The sequence below is a fragment of the Furipterus horrens genome, unplaced genomic scaffold, assembly GCF_987537825.1.
Source record: "Furipterus horrens unplaced genomic scaffold, mFurHor1.1.pri manual_scaffold_11, whole genome shotgun sequence".
In the NCBI taxonomy this organism is placed as follows: Eukaryota; Metazoa; Chordata; class Mammalia; order Chiroptera; family Furipteridae; genus Furipterus; species Furipterus horrens.
The window spans coordinates 52,256,043-52,264,238 of NW_028327181.1; the positions used below are offsets into that span (position 1 = coordinate 52,256,043).

Below are 8,196 nucleotides of genomic sequence, written 5' to 3' on the forward strand. Positions count from 1 at the left end.
TGGTCCTTTTTAAATATGAGATTCTTAGCTTTTTGTTACCTACAGACGTTGAGTTGTTTTACTGAGCCTCCTCCCTTGTTACCACGTTAGAATGGTAAACAGGAGGTAAGAATAAACATATTTTCCGTATTTGTTCTTTTTTCTCTCTTTGGAAGCTTCTGCATCTTTTATAATGCTTCCTCACAGTACTTCTGATAGCAAGAGAAGGCTAACTAATATTTTTTAAGTCAGTTTCCTACTCTCATGATTCTGTCTTTAGGTTGCTACATTGTGTCTTATCTAATTTTTTACAGACGGGGAGCAAGCAAGTATCTTGTCTATTAGGAATATAACAAAGACCTTACAAGAACAGTATACAATCTATTTAAGAGAAACCATACAAAATTAAATAGTTGCTATACAGCAGGTTAAATTATTCAGCTACACACTTCCAGACTTCGGCTCCTGGAGACGTTTCCCGCTGGGTTGTTATGTGCCTTCACTTATTTTGTATTGATTATTGGATTGATTAACACTACATCTTGAGCTCACTTTAAAGTAATTTATAAAACAGTTAATAGTCCTCAATATATTATCCAACTTTCTGCTAAAGTTTAGTCCAATTCCACATTGCCATTTCATTTGCTTAATTCACTGAACAAGGAAATGAATAGATAAACAGACAAATGCTAAGCAAAGACACAGGAAATGAAGGCAGGGTCTGATAACAATCTTAGCTGTACCCTCCGCTAACACTAGCCCTCCTGAAAAGCACTAGATTTCTTATGTCCCTTGGAACCTTCCCCCCACGGCTTGGCTTAAACTATAATCCGCCTCTTCCTGAAAACCATGTTTCCCTGGAAGCTCTCCTAAGTGGTAACCATTTTTCTCTCATGCTTTCAGAACTCCTTAGTCCTGAGCCAGACACAAAATCCCCCCCTCGCCTTCCATGCCCATTGCTGCTTGTACTCTGGTAAAAAGCTCTTTCTTCTTTGAGAATCGTACTATTCCCCATACCTATTGCTATCATCCACTGACTTTTTATTCATTAAAGATTTTGGCACCTCTTCTCCACCCAAGTCTTATGACACTTCTGGGAGATGGCAATGTCCACATGCGTCATTCATCTGATCCCCTGACCCCCACCCTCCACTGCCTTGTCCTCCATTCCAGCACTTCCACAGCCTCACTGCAGAAAACGCCCGATCTTCAGAGTCACCAGGCTGAGCGACTGCTCCCTGATTTACCAGCTTGCTTGTTGAACTACTCCCAACAGAGCAGGTCTTCCACACCGTTGACGCTTCCAGTGTTCTGCCCTTTCACTTCTTTCGTTTTCATCAGCCCATTTTACTTTTTATTTCTCTCCCAACTAAGCAAAACTCATCATCTTTCTGTCTACTCTCGTGACAACACCCTAAAATCCCTTTGCCATCTCCTATCCCTCTATTATACTTGAGTGTAAAAACACTAAACTGAACGAACCTGGTAATTTACTATTTCACACTTAAGAGAAAAGGATACCGCTATAAATTCTCAACCATCAAACTCGCTGGGCCTTCAGTGCTGGAGTTACATGGTCAGCTTGCTCAATCACTCTACTTCTCTCTACTTGAAATAGTCCCCACTCTCCCCACATTTCCATTTTCCCTTTTGGCCCTGGAAAATAATCTCACATTCTGCTTGAAAGAAAAAAAGCAGATGCCATTGGATGAAATTTGCCTTACATTTCTACTACCAAGCCATGTTCTTTCTTTCCCAGTGGGGGTCTCTCCTCCAATTTAGAGCCACTTCTCCTGCCTGGCTCTGAATCTCATCCCCTCCCTCCTTCTCAAAATATAAAATGGACCATCCTTTTCACTTATTTTTATTCCAATCCCTCCTACTCTGCTGGATCCTTTCGCAAGATCCCCCTGATCCAATGTTTTCTCAAGTTATTGTCTCATTTCCCCATTTTACAACAAAATTTCTCAAGAGTTGTGGGTATGCTGTCTATTTCCTCACCCCCCACCTACTTTTCTCCTCACTGCAGCCTGCCTTTTGCTTCCTCTACTCTACCTAAGTGAATTTCACTATGATCCTGGGACGTCTTTTTTGCTAAATCAAATGAACACATGTCAATCCTTAATTACACTGACCTTCTAACAGCGTATTACACATCTGGTCATTCTCTCTTATTGGAAATGTTCTCTTCCTTGATTTCTAAAACTCGGCCCCGCCCTGGTTTTCTTTATAGTTCTGGCTTTCCAGCTTCTCTTTTCTTCTCTTTTCCCAGCTTGTGTGCCTCTGTCTAACCATCAGATGCTTTAGTGAGCTCAACGTGACATTGCTCAAGTTTCCGTCTTAGGCTCCTCCCTTTTCACTTTACATTTTCTCCCTAGATGATCACATGTGCTCCCTCAGCTTCTTTACCAACTATGTCCCAACTCTAGTTCTATATTCCGAGCTCCAGACTTGATATCTCTGCAAATAAGCACTTCAAACTCAACACATTCAAATTGAATTCACGATCTCCTCTCTTTCAAACCTCTCTTGATTTCCTATACTGCGCCTCTGAGTAGAGAGCAATGTTAATCACTCAGTTGCTCAAGCTAAATATTTAGGAGTCAGTCTTGACATCTACCTGTCCTCATTCACCCATATCCAATCAATAATTATGTTTTTTTTTTTCTTCACTACTCTTAAATATCTTTCAAAACCACCAACTTCTCTCTCTTTTTCTGCCATAGTCCTCATCCAGACTGTCATCATCTACTACCTGGTCTCTCACACATCTATTCTTTCCCAAGTCTAAACCATTGGCAAAATCTAAACTACAGCCAGAGAGATAGTTTTAAAAACAATAACCTGATCACATCACTTTCTCGCTTAAAACCATTCCTTTTATTATCAAGACTAAAATCCGGAAGGTGGCCCCGCTGACCTAGCAAGCTTCACCTTGAGGTACTCTCCTTCTCCATCCTTAGGTTTCAGCTGTACTGACCTCCTCCCAGTTCCAGGACATACTGTGTGCCTTTTCACATCAGGTACTTAACACACGGCATTCCCTCAGCTTCCAGGAATCTACAGGCCTCCTCATACTCTAAACCACAGCTTAAGTTTCATTTCTTTAGGAAAACCTTCCTAGACCTCCAGAATAGGTCAGATTTCCCTGTTTTATGTCTCTTCCCTTATCATTTACTAAACTGTAAATGTCTTTCTCACTCATTAAAGTGTAAGTTACATGAGTGTAGATAAGGGGCTCATTCATCTCTGTATCCCTTCACTTGGCATCATGCTTGAGTACATATTCAAAAATTATATTTTGAAAGAATTTTCTTTCATATGCCCTCCAAATCTTTCCATTTGGCAAATGTTTACCTATTTTTTGTCTCAATTTAAATGTTTCTCCCTTTAATACTTTCTTTAGAAGTCAAGGCACCCACTCTTACATGTTGTATGACACTCACATGGACCTAAACCTTCATTTTCACTGTCATGTTCTTCTTGCTCCTTGTGCCTCTGACCATAATGCTCCTTCCCCCTTTGTAGGTTCACCCTACTAATCCTTTCAAAGCAACAGCTCTAAGAAGCCTTTCCTAGCAGGAAGAAGATTCTCCCTAGAACAGTTACCTAATACTTTCTCCTGTTCAGTTACCCTCTCATGTCCTATCGGTCCCATTGAGTTATTCTATTTTGTCTAATTTCTTATGTTTAGTTCTTGCAACCCGTCCATGTCTCCTGCTCCGTTATTGCACCTTGTCATAACGCTCCTGTCCTGCCGCTGCAGCCTTTCGTATCTCCCTGTACATTTATAGTATCCTATCTTAACTCTCAGTTTCATTTTTTGCAACCTGTCTCATCTCTTCCAGTTATTCCATTCTGTTTTCTCTTTCATCATTTTGCACCTTGTATTATCTTATCTGCTCATTTATTATGTCCTCTGCAGTTCACTTATTCCTCCCTGCGTTATCTGTCATTTGCATTAATTACATCTTATTCTCTCTCTCTCCCCCTCTTTGTCCTTCCCACATCCTCTCTCATTTGTTGCATCATTTCTTATCTCTCTTTTTCAGTTATTCCATCCTGTCCAGTTATTACATCTTGTTCTCTCATTCACTCTCTCCCTCCCTCTCTTTTATTGCATCCTTTCTTATCTCTCTTCTTCAATTACTGCATATCTTATTTCTTCTGTTCAGTTTTTCCACCCTGTCTTATGTCTCCTACTCAGTTAATGCACCCTGCCTTATCCCTCCTCTTCAGTTACTGCATCTGGCTTATCGCTCCTGTTATTCAAAGCAAGTTCAAATTTTAGAGTGATAAATCATATAGTCACCACTGACTCTGTCATTATGAATATCTGTACTTTCACAAAAATCCCAATTTCAAGCATACCATTCAGTCTCTGCACAAATTACCAAAGCATACAAGAAGAAATGGATCATCTGCATAGGCATATGTCTATTAAAGAAATTGAATCAATAATTAATAATCTTGCCCCCCCAATAAACACCAGGCCCAGATGCTTTTATTAGTGAATTCCATCAAACATTTAGGAGAAATAATGCCAATTCACCACAATGTCTTCAAAAAAATAAAAGCAAAAGGAACATTTTTCTAACTCATTCTGTAAGACCAGCATGACCCAAATAACAAAAACAGAAAAAAACATCACAAGACAGAAAAACTACAGACCAGTACATCTTATGAATATAGATGCAAAAACCCCCAACAAAATATTAGCAAATTGAATCCAACAGTATATTAAAAAGAATTACACACCCTGACCAGGAGACATTTATTCTATTCAAGCTCTATCCATTATCTCCTCTTCTTCCAGTTCACCTACTCCAAGTAGTCCATCCCTGCAGCTCTTTAGCATTATCAAGATCACCTATCCATTGACCCATTCCACTTTTTCATTGTTCTGACATGTGTCCCTTCCACCTGGCCTCTGGACTCCAGCCCCTCTTGCCTGTATCCCACAGTCATCTGTTCCCTCTCTTGCATCATCAGTTTGTCTAACTCTACAGGATCCTTCATTTCAACACAAGTGTGCTTGACCTCTCCAGCCTTTTAACAAGACATCCTTGGCCCTGTGTCTACTTCCAAATACCACTTCCTTTGTTAGCTACCCTTCTGAACAATGCTTTTCTTCTCTAACCTTTTCCATGAGACATACTACTTGCTCCACCTGTTGAATCACCCCCAGGCTTGGGGTTCTCAGAGATCCCAGATATTATAGAACAGAGATTGCTCTGTCCATCCCACATTCCAAATTCCTGGCCCATAGAACTCATGAGCATAACAAAAAGGTTGTTTTAAGCCCTTATGTTTGGGGGTAATTTGTCATGCAGTTACTGTACTTGCAACATGGTCCAAAACACCATTATATTCCATCTACATTGTGGCAGTAGCCTGCCGCCTATCCTTGGCCTCCCCTTGCTGCCTACAATCTACATTCAGAATCTTCAGATTACATTGCTCCACTTCCTAAATTTCTTTCCTGGTTTATTTCAGTCAGATTAAAAGCCAAAGTCCCCACAAGATCCCACATTACCTGGCCCTCCCTACCTTATCTCCTGCCACTCTCCCCCTTGCCCGTTTTGCTGATTACAGATTTCCTTGTTGCTTCTGGAACAAGTGCTCGCCTGCCTCAGGGACTTTGCACTTTCTGTTCCCTTTTTCTGATATCCACACTGCTTGCTGTTTCACTTCCCTCAAACTTCTACCCAAATTTCACCATATCATAGAAGCCTTTCTGGATCCCCAGCTTCGGTACGGCACTCTCTTTCCCCTTCGTTCTGCCTTGTTTTTAGCACTTACTACTATCTGGCACACGATGTATCGTCTTGTTTATTTGTTTGTGTATGTCCACCCCGATTCACTGAAATTTCCATGAGGGATGGGCTTTGTCAATTTTTTTAGTAACACCCTGTGCTAAAACCGTGGCTGACACATAGTGGACATTCAACAAATATGTATTGAGGCAAATGAGTAAATGACTGTACCCACATGCCAGAATGAGAACTTTATAAAGTGTAATAAGCAGTTGACTTAAAAATGAATATGCACCTTCTTTTCAATAGTGATGACCCACTGGAGCCCCAGAGGAATTTAAAAGAAGACAAACAGCAATCTGATTTGCCAAATACCAACAGGTTTTATTACAGTCATACTGTCATGCTGGACATCACAGAAGCTAGGACATAAACATCTTCTCCAACCTAGTTCCCAACTGTATTTTTAAAACAATTTATATTTAAAAAAACAGAACAACAACAAAATAATCCTTTCCATTGACACTTCCTAACCACCACCTATCTTCAGCCCTTTACTACCACTTTGACTCCCTGGGTATATTTGGGAGGGTACATTTAGGAGACATATCAGCATGCCATTGTAACCTTTACCTCTAATTAAGAAATTACACTTCAGCAGCCCCTGGTGGACATTATTCTAAGCATTTTACACATGTGTGTCTGTGTATATATTAAATGAAATTATATATAAATTAGGTGTAATTTCCACTTATAGTAAAATGATCTATACTACATATATTATTTATATAAGTATTATATCATCAATTACTTACATAATCTAATTTACTTCATACAACTATTAGGTGAAATGAATATTAGGTTTTCACCAGATTTATGTTTTTAATAGGTGAAGAAGTACAAGATCACAGAAGACTATAATATTTCCAGATCTTAAGGAATGAAGGAGAAATGCTAGAGAAGCTTTTTTCCAGACTGCTGAAATATAGCATCCAAAATCACTCTCCTTCCCACCCATCCCTAATCATAAAGAACCACACAAATACGAGAAGGCTTAATGTTAATTTCCTGTATTTCCTTAGAAAAGCCATTGTAAGGGAAATGTCTCCTCCCTCATTCAGTGTTGGTTCTCCTCTCCCTTATCCAAGCTCTCTGCAAGGTTCTCTGAGCCACTCCTAGGGGTCCATGCCAGCCTCCACTAAAATATCACCATTTTACTTTAGAGTGCTCAATATCTGAATGATCAGTCTATCTGTGATTGGTCAAAGTTCTGACTTTCAGGCAGAGTCCACTTTGGCCAGAGCTGTATAACTTAGCCTGTGTGTCTTGGTCTCATTTAAAGTTTATTATCTTTTAGTTCCAAAAGTAGCACATGTGTTTGATAATATTTATGTCTATAACTTAGATATTAAGTTGCAAAAGAAGTAAAAATAAGTGAGTCATGAAAATCCTAAATTAGAGACAAATCAGATGTTTTTTCTTTCTGGCTTAGAGTCTAGTATTTTGGGTAAGTGCTTAGACTTCTAAGAATCATTTCCATGGAGATTTAAAAAAAATGTCTGGCCAACTATTCCATAGTATTATATCAAAAGAAATAAAATGTAGAAAAGATTCAATCTGGTATGTGTTAAAGAGAAATTCTAAGTCAATAGAATGCATAAAAACCATTAATCAGTAATTTAAGCTACCAGATGACAGTTGAAAATATCACACCAGATCTTAGGGACACATTTACAGTAGATAGAATTCCTGTCATATTCAGCAACAGCTGTGTATGGGGCAAAACCACCAGAATCCAATTTAAAAGTATCATGCTCATATGTGATGGCCCACTCACAAAGAGAGTATTGTCTTTCCTCCCACCTTAAATTAAAATATGTAGTACCCACCTCATTAGAGCTACTGCTAGTCATGAGGATTTGCCCAAGAACTAGAAAGCATGTTTGTGTCTCCTTCCACTATGCGGTGGGAACACAGCATTCTGTTGTCCCTCGGTGAAAGCATAGGAGCTGGAGATATCCATGGCGAGTCCTCCAGAAAAGGAACAGGGTGTTTATATCTACTCCAAATGCCTATGGCTCTCCCACTGGTCCCATTACCCCTGCCTAATCTAAGAGCTCATTTACTCCTTCATGTTCAGACTTTCAGACTTTAAAAGAATCTATCACCAATGTTTCTAAAATCCAGCCTGGGCTAGGAATGCTGCCTTAATAGCCATGACTTGCTGCATCCAACCATAGTGTCAGATCTAACACTCATCCCAGCTTCTCAGTGGCTCTAACTGCTAACAGATCAATGAGTCTGAAACTCCTCACATCAGGCTCATTCTGCCAGACCTTCTTTACACGCAGGAGAGTAAGTGGGAACCTGGCTTTGAGTTCTGTGATGAATGACGCAACAGCAAGGCTGGAGAAGCAGCCTTAGAAGCCCCGAATCCCCATCCCCTATCAAATGCCTATTT

At 39.8% G+C, this 8,196-nt stretch overlaps 1 long non-coding RNA gene across 1 annotated transcript in view; it reads right to left on the minus strand.

Annotated features, from left to right (window-relative positions):
* The window catches only part of LOC149997581 (uncharacterized), a 29,621-nt gene extending 21,690 nt beyond the window's left edge, over window positions 1–7,931 (minus strand). The window contains exon 1 of the long non-coding RNA XR_016514137.1: window positions 7,625–7,931. This is a non-coding gene — a long non-coding RNA (uncharacterized LOC149997581). The remainder of the gene's footprint in view (window positions 1–7,624) is intronic.
* Window positions 7,932–8,196: the final 265 nt, after the last annotated feature.